The sequence below is a fragment of the Mya arenaria genome, chromosome 6, assembly GCF_026914265.1.
Source record: "Mya arenaria isolate MELC-2E11 chromosome 6, ASM2691426v1".
NCBI classification, from domain to species: Eukaryota; Metazoa; Mollusca; class Bivalvia; order Myida; family Myidae; genus Mya; species Mya arenaria.
In genome coordinates this window covers 70326071-70341825 of record NC_069127.1, presented here as the reverse complement: position 1 = coordinate 70341825, position 15755 = coordinate 70326071, and the positions used below count along the sequence as shown (strand labels likewise).

The 15755-nt window shown below is 33.4% G+C and overlaps 1 non-coding gene across 1 annotated transcript; it reads right to left on the bottom strand.

The window, feature by feature from the left end:
* Positions 1 to 6044: 6044 nt before the first annotated feature.
* Positions 6045 to 6116, bottom strand: Trnaw-cca (transfer RNA tryptophan (anticodon CCA)). Its single transcript has one exon. It is a non-coding gene; the product is annotated as a tRNA-Trp (tRNA).
* Positions 6117 to 15755: the final 9639 nt, after the last annotated feature.

Here is a 15755-nt window from a genome sequence, read left to right as displayed (position 1 = left end):
TCCTGAAGGTTATATGTTTGCATCATGTCCTTCAATTGTGTCTTGGTATATGATTGTGTTTGTAAAATTTGAATTACTTCATTCATGAGAACATTTTAACTTACAAATTGATCATGATGGAGTTCTTTTAAGTGGCGAATGCTAAATTACTTTTAATGTTACTATTTTTATGCACACCTTATAGAAATAATATGTATATGAAAAACCAAAGAAAACCAGTATTTCACCTTAAACCGTATTCATGTCGTGCAAGATTTAAGTTTTTTTAGTAATGCTTAACACGTTGATTTGCTTCTCCTAGGGTAGGTAATTTTTTAGGAGAACACTCTTATACGATCAATTTTAGATATTTAAAAGTTTACATTTACATAATTATAAAAATACTTTCAAATTTGTGCATTTATACGAAAAACGGCTAGTGATGAAAAACATTTCCAGAGGCTAAACTATTCATAGTTATGTGGTGAGAATTAAGTGGGTATTCACAATTGTCTTTGAAATTAATGTTTTTCCTTTACTACCTAATGAAACTAATTTCTTCGGTGTCTTATTATAGTACGTGCGTTTTTGTTTCTTGCGATATAATTATTAAGTTAAATATTTCGAAGAAAATTTACCTGACTAAATTATACAGTATCCTTGCACACTTGGTTTACTTAATGTTTCAACGTTTCCCATGACAGTAACACATTTTATCGAGAGCAAACGACCAAGATGATAGCTCATAAAAGAACAAGAAAATATATCAGCATCCGGTATCATATGCAAATTAGAAAAACAAAATATACTCTGAATTTAACAATCAGTTCTATTGCTAGTATACACTTTACCTTCAGAATTATTTTTGTATAAAATAAATATTCATGATTGTTAACACTAAAACATTTCGGAAAACTGCATGCTGATCAAAACAGCGTTAAAAGTGATTTTTCATCGTCTAAAAGCAAACCCTTCCAACGACTTGACATCTATGGGACGAATTTGGTAAACATGTAGATGAAACGAACGAGACAATAAGTGACAAAATGTGCAATTTTCGCTTCCCCTAATGGAAAATTCATACGCATTCTGCTTTTCAGGCTTAGCCGAAAACCAGAAGAGAATGGCACAATGAATACCTAATGAGAATCTATTGCTTTAGGAAGGCGATGTTCCGATGCAATTTTAGATATCTACATCAAAGGCAATGCGCCACGGCTATAGGCTAATACTGTGCATTCCACGTTCTACTATTTACTTTTGTGTATTTTATTATATGAACGGTACATACGAACAAAGCGGCTTTAAGTCGCATAAACTTTTAAAACTGTGTACTTGAAACCATACAGGCATTGTCGTCATAAAGTGTTAATCTAAACATATTCAAAACATGTCGCATGGTTTTAGAGACGGAATGTGCGTTTCTCACCAATGTATGCCTTTGAAGTGGAACAATTTGAGAAGAGTCTAATAAATAACTGAAGACTTCTAATACATTAGCATTTCTGTCGGATTTTACTTGTTTCTCGCGATATTGCTTCGTACTAGTTTTAGAATCAAAATGTGTGTTTGTTTGTTTTTAAATGCTTTTCATGGATAGCGGAAATACACCTGTATATTATCATTCAAATGTATTATTTGTTCTACACACATTCTCCATAAGAGGTATTACGTAGGCAAAAATTTAATATGAAACAAAACAAAACATATCAGCCTCACTTTGAGTTTGACAGTTCATGGCAATGGAAAGTGCACCACTGTCAACACCCACTAGCGTCTTCTTCTTTTAACCGGTCTACTATTTTCAAGAATCACTCCTAATTCTAATAACCTCAAATGATAAGACCATGTACCAACTAAGACTGCATAAGCTCTTGGTCTGATAATTAGTACTATTTATCTTTCGGTTTTAATGATAAAATAATTGGAACCAAACTGTTAATAGTTTATGAATTGATAATTTGGCCCTTGGCTTGTGCCTTTGTGACTATTGGAATATTCCCTCCCTGTTGTTTTAATTGTATTCTTGAAACCCTCTTTTGCCTCTGAATACAAAGGCATCTATCAACATAGTAAACATACATTTGAACAATATAACAAGGTGTCATTTAACTTTCACAAAAGTTAAATGTATGTGTCAAGGTAGATTTTAGGTAATGTTGTCAATTATGCATACGCTGATTACATATATATTCTGACTGATTTGCATTATAACTAGACATACATAAGCATTATAAAGTGTGAATATAACATAATGACGCCAAACTAAGACAGCTGACATTTTAATTGAAATGATAATAAAATAAAGACGATGTTGTTAAGTATATTAAAAAAGTTGTATTCTAATGCTACGTGTTGATCATTCGAGTTGATGAAGACTAAACTCTTATCACTAATGGTAAAATTGTGGATCATTAAAAATTGACTTTTTTGAAAAGAAAACAATAAAAAACAAAGAGTTTAGCTTACAGGGTATGCAGATGGGTTTTAGCGTTCTCAAGTTATTGAGAGGAAACAGAATGTGACGTACGAACTGACTGACAGACGGACAGGGCAAAAACAATATGTCTCCCCATGAATTGGTGAGACAAAATTCTCGAAACCTTTTGAAATAGTATTTACGATGGGCCTAATGTTAGATTCATAACAGGTAACTATCAATTTGTTGAAGCCTTGTACAAGAGTCATGAACGAAGCCAATGCGTCAAATGCTTATATAGTTTCATAAAAGGTAAACATATATTACAAAGTATTTTGAAAGATATATGTGTTACGCCAATACGTACCATGCAAAAGCTAGATTCCTGAAATTTTAGACAACAGTTGTCGCATCCTTGTACAAGAGACATGCACGACCCTAATTAGCTCAATGCTGATTTTAAATCCATAAAAAGGTACATGAAGCTTGTTGAAGACTTCCGAAAGTATTATAAAGGACTCTAGTATCTTCGACACTAATTCTAACTCAAAGTTATGTATAATGTTTCATGAATCTTTCGAAAGATATACGGACGACACCAATGGGCTCAACGCAAACTTGAGATTTATTTTAAGGTTAATATTAAGTTATAGAAGAAGTCAACAAAAGTAGCTAGAAAGCACAGTGGTGGATATTATTATTTAAGGTAACCTCATCTAGTATATGCAATATATAGCCATAACGAGAGAACACTGCTGAATTTAAAATGCGTACCTCGAGGAAAATGTTTAATTGTATCCGTAAATTAGTCCGATTATGATTAAGCAAGTATTACTTTCATAGTGTAGTATTTAATAGAACAATCTAATGTCTTCGGGACGGCCATTTTATATCGAAATTCGACTTTTGCCATATAGATCTATCTATATCTCGTAGTTGGATTCGACATTATTTTTTCTGTCATAGAACTGTCGAAGTAATTGAAATGTTTTAAAAGGAAAAGCCTTTTAAATGAAAGCCAACTTCGAGATATTAATAAGGTCGCCGAAAAAATATTGGATAAATGGTCCCGTTTATATTTTCAATCTAAGAGTGAAGATTCCGGTCCTAAAGTTTACAGAGTTTACAGTGACCTTTGCACTTCCCAAAACATCGCCGGATACACAGATAATAGTTCTAAGAAACATCGTTAAAAGATGTTTCTTTTAAACTGTGAAAGTAAGTCGAATCGAATAAGATTTTGTCATTAACTTTACATTTGTTAAATGTTCGCTATTTCTATGTAACAAACGACAACAAGAAGCATAAATTGTAGACGAAAAACGTGATGTATGCATTTCCATGCATTGTCTTGTTACTTTAATGCAAGCATTATCAGCATTGTGCATGTAGATTATATTAGTATGGTATTTTACAGACGTGGTTGAACAGGAGGTACCTTCAACACATAATGAAATCCAGCACCGATTAAGGTTGGCGTGGCTCGTCAGCGGAAAACACAAGTTATTTGCATTTGTCAAACTTATTTACATTTGCCAGTCTGCGATACATTCTGTAAATAATGGTGCTCCTTCTATTTGCTTTCAGGTCCGCGTTCGGTGATGAGCAATATGACCAGACGACAGCTTGTCGATAAAAAACTGACGGAAAAGTAATCGCAAGCAAGCTGCAATCCTTTTTCTGTTTTTCATAGGCTTTGACTCAGTTCACATAACTTGATACTGGTTGCATTAATCACAAAATGCGTTCAAAGATACGCAACAAATCATGCCGAGAATTGATCAAAGTTAATTGGAGCATACTCCGTTATATTTTTCGAACCACTAGGGATATGCCGAAGAGTTTCGATAAAAGAATCTGCTGTAAATGTCGGTTCAATTTTCATTGTGTGTAAAATGTGAAATTGACACCTTTGTTAGTTTATTCCTTAGCTGGGATCATTTGCAATGAAAGACGATGTTCGAATTCTTCTCATGTTCAGTTTGTTAAAAGGCGTGACGTGATGATAACTACTGTGCTGTATTCCGTTAACAGTTCTTCAATGTTATGAGTGAGTGTTCAGAAAGTTCGATTTCAATGTAGGTCGCAAAAATTAATTTATTGGGTCACCTTTTAAACTAATTAACATATTTTAGATGATAGATTCAGTAAATGACTGATCCCATATATATGTTTAAGTAATAAAGGTTTCTGGCACTTGATGAACAAAGTATATCGAACAGCAAACATTCAGAGATCAGTACATAGGAAAGATAATTATTTATAAGTAAAGAAATAACTTTTTTTCTGTTTTCTGATATAAATATTATTATACAAAACTAGCACTTATATACATTTATGACAAAAGATCGTTGTTAGTATTTACTGATTTAACTTAATGTCGTCGTAAGGTCCTGAAAGTAAAAACAATGTGTATTGAAGGTGAGAACCTGACAGAGAATAACTGATAAGCCGAAAGGCACGAATTTTTATAACTCGATATAATTGTACAATTCACGATTAAAAAAAATGCCTAAATAATTAAAGTTCATCTTTTAGAATTAACAGATTTTCTTCTCGAATTTGAAAACACCTGCTCCATTACATTCGTTAACATTACGACTCGATTCCCCGGGTTTCCGCTGTGTCTTACCAAAGGACAACAAAACCTGGACAAAACAGGGTCTTTGTCAAGTTTAATCTTCAAATACCATGACAAACGTCCGATGACATTATTGAGAAAGGTTTAGCAAGGTTGCCAGTTTTTATTGTTTCTTTTTAAGGGCGATTGTTCCTGCGGTAATGTACGAATGTCCATCACTGAGTATGATATTAATTGAAACGAGACCTAGATCTAAAGCAGACACCTTGAACTGCATCGTCGGCAACCACGGTACTTCCTTCCGTTACACTGCATACATACTGTGGGACAATTGACTGACAAAATCTCGTTTTAAAAAATATGCATGGGTTACACTCAAATTTTGTTCAATAACATTTCAGTGTCAGTACCCTCCGTGGCCGTCTGGTCTTGGCTACTGCCAAATATTATTGTACTGAGAAGGCGGACCCGTTTCAACTCCGGCAATCGCCAGAGTATTTTTTCAATCGTAAAGCATCTGGTACTTTGCGGAACCAATAAAACTGATTCATTAATTATTCATGATTACGAGATTGTCTTGGCCAATTGCTTTTACATCGCTTCGTAGATTCATTCGAAAATTGCCTAAAACTTCATATCATTGGTCTCATTAATTTGTTATAAAAATAGTTTCAGAATATTATGACCGCTATTGCTAAAAACAAATTCTTTCAAATCTTTAGAAACACTGTTCGTTAAAATCACATTTACCAAGCTAATTGGCAAGCAACATTTGGTGTGAAGCTAGAGGTATTTTCAAATATTGGATCTCTCAATTGCTCAAGGTTAGCTTTTTGCATAAATATTAGTATAAGATTTAGTGCTCATTAACCGATATAAGGTCTCAGTGAATTCCTAGTTTTCATTTAAAATAATAATTTATTTCCTGAATGTGATAAATAGCTCTAAAATTGCCATTGTACCGGGACCATTGGATGCATGTAACCATTATTTATATCAGTAGTTTTCGCTGTTCTCAACATTTATAACTTAAATTCAAACGAAAAAGAAACTTGATATAAAACGTGACCCCGACGTGATTTGAACACGCAACCTTCTGATCTGGAGTCAGACGCGCTACCGTTGCGCCACAGGGCCTTGCTGACCAATTATGTTCAAAAGTTTAATATCAACATAACACTAATATTCGCAATTTGCCTTATGATCCAAAGTATACTATACTTTTGAATGTCAATAAAGTACAAATTATTTTGAATTATAACTTCATGATTTAAGTTTCAATGACAAGCGATATAGCAATAGTTTTAAGGAGGGTACCAGGAGGAAAGCCATGATTTGACCTACAACTTTAAATTGCTTTTTTAATCGATCAAAACCATCTACATCTAGGTGCAAATTACCACATATATGAGCTCTATATATTACCATTCACGTGAACAACAGCATTTCTAAAAATCCGAAATTTATTGCCAGAATTAAAAGACTATTAACAAAGAATTCGTTTCATAAAATAATGAAAAACACTTAACTTTTTAACGCATGTGTGACTTCTAAATCATTTCTCATTACTAAGATATGCTTACTAAACAAAGAATCACGGCACACACATCGTCACATCGTCCTGCAAAAGTCCGCCAAGTTTTGGCCAAGGATTGCTTCGTTAAAAAAAACAAGCAAATTTAAAATATTTCACACGCGTAGAAGCAGAATATAAGATAATCTTTATAGGCTAAGAAATATTTTGATATATTATCTGTTAAAAAATTTATTTAGAAATTAACGACATTTACTTGTATGTTTACATAGGGTTCCACCCGTGGTGACCTATGTGAGAGCTCAATTGAAGTCATGTAATTCCTAACCCTGATTACGGATTCAGATAAAAAGTATTTAATAAGTGTGTTTTTCTATACATGTCCATATGGAAACAGGACAGGGCAATTGTTTACCCGGATGAGCCTTTATTCATTTATTCCCGTTCAGTGTTCGCAATTTCCAAATCTCAATATTACAATGTATTTGTAGAATTAAAAAAATAGATTGAACTAAAACAGTCAGCCTCAAAAAATGATTGAAGCAAATCCACATTTTACGAATAATGCCACTGAATAATTTATTTTCTCAACAAAACATTTTATCTGCAATTATTAAATCATATCATTATACTGTGATAATTACTTGTTATCATATGTCTCAATTGTACAAATCAATCAACATGATATGACATGTTGTTGGCCTTTCATAATATTTTAATATTTTAATTTGATCAAATTTAAAGAAGATCCCAATTGTAAAAAAATTGGCATTAACCCTTCATCTTTAAGTGACGTGGTACTTAGTTGATGAGAAGAAAGATAAATGTATGATCATTGCATATGTCTACTGAACGAATAAAAGTTGACATTTCATTAGGTTTTTGGTTTTAAATATTCCCTGGCAGTTTGTATTAAGATATAATTGTAAGGCCTCTGCTCATCACCATTACAAAGCTTTCCTCGAAATAAAGCTTTTCGGAGCAATTGAAACTTAAATTGTACGTATTTATTCATTTTCCATGGTAACCATTTGCTCCAATATCTAGGAATTACGTTATTTTTCTTTATAATAGACATTATTTCATGACGTGAAACCCACGTACAATTTGTACAAATGGCTTTAACACGTTGGATGATTACGTTTATTCGCTTACAGAATTAGGGAAGTTGTCAGACTTTAATTTAAAGTTTATTGATCACTTTGTAGCCAATAATTGCCTATGATTGTTCCTGAAGTTCGTATAAGAAAGACTATTTAAAATCATAAGGTCATGTTTTGGAAACAGTTATAACCCACTCTTCTTAAAGTGATTTTTTACTTTACCAAAATGTCTGTATTAGTTAATTATGTAGAACGTTTACAACGACATGTTATCTATAAGGTCCGTTTCCGCTGAAACCCGAGAACAGAAGCATGTATGTTGGTTATGTTTGGCAAAAATATCCGACTTACATTGTGGTGTATTTAGCTGCCATTCTTTTTGCCTTCATTTCAGTTTTGATGCAGCTTTACGTTAACGTACTAAAACTCTCAATAATCTCGTCTTACCTTAACGCAGGCCTTCCACACGGTGCGAACTTGTCACATGTTGTTTTAACATAACGTTTTCCAGTTCAACCTGCTGACTCGAACCATCATAATGCAGCATAAGCCCCGAATCAGCTTTGGTTTCTGGTCATTATTTTGTCTGGCCTTAGAATTGTGTTTTAGTGATGTTAACTTTGTTTGCGTATCCAAATGACCTCTCCTAACCTTTTTGACCTTTTGGTCTGCAAAAACGATATTTTAGCAAGGATCAACATTTGCTGAAACGTTCATGCTTTAAGTATCTTAGTGTTAACACTCCTAATGATTTGCCATACTTGATTTTGTCATAAACATTTTTTTTTTCAAAAACTTGAGCGAGTATCTATCTGCGATTTTTCCCTAACCGACTTTGATGCTATGCTCCACCCACTTATCTACCTTATTAGCATATAGTAAGTCAGTGGACCTCATTGGGATTCTGTTGGTATGTACGTACATAAAGCGTCGTGTTGACCTCGGGAGTTTATAAGGCATTGTAGGAGACTCTTTCATAGTTACATACTAACTTTTTTTAATAACACTGACGCTTTAAGTAGGCTTGAAATGTGTATTATTTGTTGATGTACTAATTGCTTTATTAGTGATAAAAAACTGGATAAGATAAAATGTGACTTGTTTTCTTTCTACGATAATATAGTTGTGGTGATTTGCACAGAAAAAGCTGGGTAACAATTTAGGAGTTCGCGTCCATGAACATGCCAGACATAGGATATAATCATTAGTACCAGGATGTAAATTTTGTGTTTCTTTTCAAGCCTTTATAATTTTTTGATTGTGCAACAACTTAAAAGTACGGTTTGGCACAATAACATTTAAGAGGTCTACATCAAAGAAGTTTAGGTACTTGAGCCCAATGTGTTTTGTCCCTTGTTCTGTTCACTAAATATAATATTTATAAAGGTTACTAGTAAGTTAATTATTCTACTAAATAACGATACATTATGATAGCGTTTTCAAAGGCAATATGTATTTTGCAAAATTATTATTAATAGCTGTAAGTTTCCATTAAAATGTCTTTGATTTTTTCTATAAAGGTCTATTAATTCCTGTTGTGTCTATACATAGGTAATAGTGTTATCATGGGTTTTGTTTCAATATATATGATAACATACATCCATTCTGGTATTTTATTAAATACAGATTTAGAAATTAGAAGAACGTTTGACAGATTTTGTTCCGCATCACTAATGCATACTTCTTGGGGATTCTTTATTAATGTTTAAGTGGACACTCTATTACGTTAAAAGTTGGAATACTATTTATACTTCATTTATTACATAATATATACACTTCAACTTCCATTCTGTAAAATAACTGCCTTTTGGTTTTTGCGTTCGCTAAACGCAACATCTTCGGATTTGTTCGGATCACAATTTATCGCATATCAATATAAATGAAAACTATTGATCTTGTTTTTGTTTGTATTCTGTCAGCAAGTCCCGTAAAATATAAATCAATATTTAAGAAAGTGTTAATTTATTATATTTTAAATATAGTGTTGCCATAAGAGTTTCATTTTTACATTTAAAGTGATTTCAAGTGATTGATCTTTTCCCGCGTTATTGTGACGTCATTTGAAAAAATGTTTCCGGGTACAGTCGGGTAGTTCTATTTACTGAAGGGGTAAGAAAAGATTAGTGAAAGGTTTCTTTTAATCATGAAGTATTGTTTTAACAATTCATGAATGAAATAATGAACTATTGGTATAAATATAAGGAATGAATTGCGGGGTTGATGTCATTATCGGGGATATGAACGCAATTGGGCTGGTCAAAGAACGCTTGGAGTCCTCCCAGCCCAATCGCGTTCATACCCTGACTATGACATCAACCCCGCAATTGATTCCATAAATATTGTATGTGATACAATCGAAAAAATGCGGCTTGCGATGCAAACCTTTACCAAAGGCGATTATATTTTAGCGGAAATCATAATAATGACGTGGAGCGCTATCAAGTTTCCCATCAATTGTCTTTAAAATTAAAGTATGTCCTTTCATATCAAATAACTTCAATTTTCACAAGTGTTTATACAGACAATCATATTACGCGCGTTTCTTTCTTATTATTGACTTTTCGTCTGGTATTTTACCAGATAACATTTTAATTTTTCGATCACAACATTTTGGTGATTTTATTACACATCATCCCTGCATAATGCCCTAACATCCCTACATAATGTCCTAACATCCCTGCATAATGTCCTAACATCCCTGCATAATGCCCTAACATCCCTGCATAATGTCCTAACATCCCTTCATAATGCCCTAACATCCCTGCATAATGTCCTAACATTCCTGCATAATGTCCTAACATCCCTGCATTATGTCCTAACATCCCTGCATAATGCCCTCACATCCCTGCATAATGTCCTAACATCCCTGCATAATGTCCTAACATCCCTGCACAATGTCCTAACACCTGCATTATGCCCTAACATCCCTGCATAATGCCCTAACATCCCTGCATTATGTCCTAACATCCCTGCATAATGTCCTAACATCCATGCATAATGTCCTAACATCCCTGCATAATGTCCTAACATCCGTGCATAATGTCCTTACATCCCTGCATAATGCCCTAACATCCCTGCATAATGTTCTAACATCCCTGCATAATGTCCTAACATCCCTGCATAATGCCCTAACATCCCTGCATAATGTCCTAACATCCCTGCATAATGCCCTATCATCCCGGCATAATGTCCTAACATCCCTGCATAATGCCCTAACATACCTGCATAATGTCCTAACATCCCTGTATAATGTCCTAACATCCCTGCATAATTTCCTTAGTGTTTAGTGAGAGCAAAAGATCAAGACAAAAGCTCGTAAAAGAATTATATAAAATTTTCTCGACAGGAATCAGATGCAAACTAGGAATAAATTCTGAAGTAAGCAAGAAACTGTTCGTACAATCTGTTTTATTGTTTGCAAATATTTCAAACTCAGAAGTATCTTTGTGATATATATTTGGTTCTCAAAACAAGAGCATTTCCATGATTTGCTGATAATTAGCTTTAAAACTAAAAGCATATAATAGAACATTGAACACTACATGGACCAGCCCTGTAGTCGAAAAATAACAAAAACAGGCAGGGCACGAGTGCTAAATAAGTGCTGAGTGTATATTTTATAAAATGTATCGTGTAAAGTTGCAGAATGTGAATGCTCAGACAGCATTAAAGATGTTATCGAACCAGCCGAAAAAGTAACATAAGAAAGGGCAGAATAAAATATCTAAGGCTTAGAAGGGCAATTTTCTGTTTCGATCTATATTATTAATATGAAACGGCAATGCTCTAAAGCTACAGGTTTTCTTCTGTGGAATCTAATGGAAATAGTTGTTTCTTCTATTGCGTGTGATATTGAAGTAAGATGTAAATGTCACCAGGGCCACTGTTAGTTAATTCAACGTAACAGTCTCAGAATATCAGGAGAGTTTGTAGTTGCATTTTGTATTTGTTTACAGAACGGGTATGTTTTTATGAATAATACAAATACCTACTGACCAAGTGGCATTTTCCCACCTATCCTGAATGATAATTTCATAACTGGTCTAAATTTGTTCAGTGTAAATTAGAAACATATTTGAACGTATATTTAAGATGAATTGAAAAGCTTGCTCATTTATTTAAAATATATATGCTTACTAAATTCAGATGTGTCTGTCTTATCACAAATATTTTTCATCTGCGAAACACAGTTTTAAACAAAGCTCAATTTTTTTTAGGCAATTATAAACCATCAAATATGTATGTCAACGTTTACATTATTCCTTCGTCCAATAGTGACCAACAAAACGAGGCATGTATAGTATCCAAGTGTAAATATAGTCTAGTCAGTTTTGAATATCGCTCTTTTAACTGTGTATTTGCATTAAATCTAGACAGACATACGTATCATAGAGTGTTAATCTTACTTCTTTTTCCAATCATCTGCATGTTTCTGGAGACGGAATGTGCGATTTCTCTTGACGTAGGCAATTTCAGAAAGGTCCTATTCATAATTTACGACTACCAATACATTAAAGTTTTTGGAAGGTTTCCTTATGTTTCTCATTGTATTTCTATTTGCCTGGAACTATGATAATTTTTGGAATAAGAATGCTTTTTCCATTAAAGTGCACTTAATGGATGGCAGGAAGATGATTGAATATTCTATTATAATATTTGTATTATAGAGAGGTTTATTGCAATTTATATATATTATGTCTATTTTAGATGTCCGACACCGTTGTAGTTTGACTGCTTATTGGTAGCGATGGAAAGTCAACGCCCACTAGCTACTGCTTAATATCAATTAACATGAAGGCTGTTTTCAAAAATCACTAAGGCATTTTGTATAACCCATAAGGATCAGACTGTAGACGAACTAAAACTGCATGCATTTAGGACAATTATCTTGCTGATTATAATGTTTTGTGTTTTGACCTTTGTCAATAACTGTAATAAAAATATTTGGTATAGTTGAACCTCTGTACACATCATAAGTGTTTAGTTAATAGTATTGAGCATGCAACGACATAGTGCTTAACCTGAAATGACATATAAAATTTTACATTTCAATATTATAAACATATGTCATTTCACTTTACAATAATTCAGTTTTATTTAAATTAATGTAATTAATTATTTCGATCATTTATTTCAACAAGTCAAGTTGAGACGGTTCATCCTACTGTTTTTGCATTAGATCCGGACATATGTAAGCATCATAAAGTGTTAATTTAAAGCCTTTTGCCCTCATGAGGCGTGCTTTCGAAGACAGACTGTGAGTTTCCTAGTATGTGTGTCTCTATTCAAAGAGAGCAATTTGAGGAAAGCCTAATACAAAATTTAAGACTCCCATTACATTCAAGCATCAGACAAGTTTTCCTTAGAGTCTCGTTGTATTGCTACTTTGCTGTCTAGCCTTTAACTGCCATAATTTCTGGAATGAGAATGCTAACTCTCGCACTGTTATCAATATACAAAACGCTCTCCATGAATGGCAACAGGACGGTTGTGTATTTTTGCACTCAGCGGACATGAGCCATACGCTTTTAATTACGAAGGATCTGCTGATGAAATAAATGTATATTTAACACTTAAAACATAATTTCAAAACTAAGTGTTGGTTGTTTTTTATCTTAAGATTAAAAGTTTTTTTTCCAAAATATGTATATTACGATATTGTCAATTTGAAAAGTACCATTTTGATAATGAATTGCAGTAAAATGTAACAGTAAATCTGATTCAAACAAATATACTAGTGATACTTTGTGCATAAAGGGGATATCGTCAAAATGAATGTGCCTGCCGTTTACCAAGTCATTCACATAGCAATCAAACTACAAGTGTAATCAATAACAATGTAAAGGTATGATTTTTTAATCTAACACCTGAATATGTGTAGATTGATTTTACTAATTTTATCATTTTGATACAACTAATACGCACATTCATATAGCTTGGAGTGTCAGCGTATGCCCAAATATATCGTGGGTTCACTCACATAAGAGACGCCGTCTGTTGGTCTCCCAAATAGGACACGAAACAGACCCGAAGCAGTTCATACATTGTGTAAGGGAGATCATTCGAAAACGCAAACAAAGTCCGGATCCCAATTTAGCTGTCTTCGTTGTCGAGCGAAATAAAAAGAAACAATGATGCACAGTAGTGAAAATATAAATCAATACTATAACAGATGTTTGGTAATACACCATATACACAGTGCTTTCTGGGCGAGTATTACGTTATTATGTAACTTCTATAAACATTTCATGCACATTGTAATAGCTTTTAAGGACATGATTTGTCAAATAATTTGTTATAAAATATAACTTCGTTCATGAAGAATATATTTTAAAAACACAACTAACATTAACTGATGATTTGTCAATATTTTGACCTAGATGTATGTTCAAGGTCAAGTTTATCACAAATACGACTGGTTTATTTAATTATCAGTGTTCCCATTATTGTGAAGAAGGGATAGTTTGATCTGATTAAATCATTAAAACCTTCGAAACAGAAATAGCAATTTCGTTTGGGGTTTTTTTCATTGTTAATTCAATTTGAATTTTTTAAATTTGCGTGAAATACTCATTGGGCGTAATTAAAACAGGGTTTCGGGGATATTTTATTGCATATACTGCGCTGTTGTGAAGTCAACTGGATTCAGATGGGAAATCAAAAGTTATTCATCTCCCGCAGTTGTTTTGTGATGTTAATCAGCCTTTCCATGTTATAGTTTGATTTTATTCTTCCAGCAAAGCATGTTTTAATCAATAGTGAAAATAAAAGAGGGGACGTTGCAATATGAAGGGATCATTATTAGGTGCGTATTTACAATATACGACTTACATCTGTTTGTAAACTAGTTTTTGAATACATAATTACCTGTCACTGTCAATATGTTTGATACTTTAACATCCATTATTGATGGTAAAAGAAATGCTTCCCACGATGTCAATAAACGGTTAATAGAACTTGAAGCGACACTTGCATTCGAGTCAAGCGTTAACGATGATAAAGCCAAACTAACACGCCATTAATAACACGCTAAAGGTCGAAAGAGATCAAATAGCAATACTTGAAAAAGACCTCGCAAACGTTTACTGGGTGCAGTAGGATATTATTGTCTTGAATTCTCGATCAATGCGAAATAATTTGCTATTTTCAGGTTTTTCTGAGTAAAGTTCCCCTGATGAACGGAAAAATGGGAAATGTTCAAAAATGCTCTATAACCAATTCCGGGATGTTCTTAAAATTGAAATTCTCAGGAATCAATCAAATTCGGCCACATCGCATTGAAAGATATGAGGTATTAAAGAAACGCCTGATCGTAGCAATGTTGAGCCATTTCCTAGACAAGTTACTTGCCTGGAAAGCAGAAAATCTGTGAACAAGGCGTCTCTTCGACGGTTGGCGGCCATGGCTCCCATGACACAACCAAAACCAGGTGAAGTGACCAGTTCCCGCCCGTCACCCAGGAGCGCCTTAAACACCTTATTCCCGCAATGATCAATGTCAAAAAGGACGGCAAGACAGCATACCTGGCGTATGATAAAATGTACATTTACAACAAAATGTAAACATTAAACACCATGAACACTACTGGTTATAACTAGGATTGTGAATGGAAACAGTTAAATGTTCTTGAATGGAATGTCCAGGGTATTCGCTCTAAACTTGATGACCCTTTTTTTAACTTCGTATCTGATTTTGATATTAGAAAGAAACATGGCATACAGTTAAACATCCAATATTAACATTGATGGATATGAATATTTCAATTGTCCGCGACCAATCATTAATTCTCGGTCTGGGTATCAGCTGGACTATATCCCAGAGATTTAATTTAATAATATTTTATTGCATATTTATAAACATTATTACAATTGTCAAAATATTTACATATATGTATACATGTATATATAAAAGTTTGAAATAAATGTTATCAAAGTTGTATGCAAAAGGGTCGGGCCACAAGTTATCCCAGAGATACACATGAACCGTTATGTCAATATGCCAGAATACGATTCACTAGTCAACAGTTTACCTGTACGTTAAAACTCCGATAAACAATGTAATGCTTTTGGTTTAAAAGTATGAACTCTTTAAAGAGAACAATTCGTGTATTTAAATAGTTATATATAGGAAAATATCGGA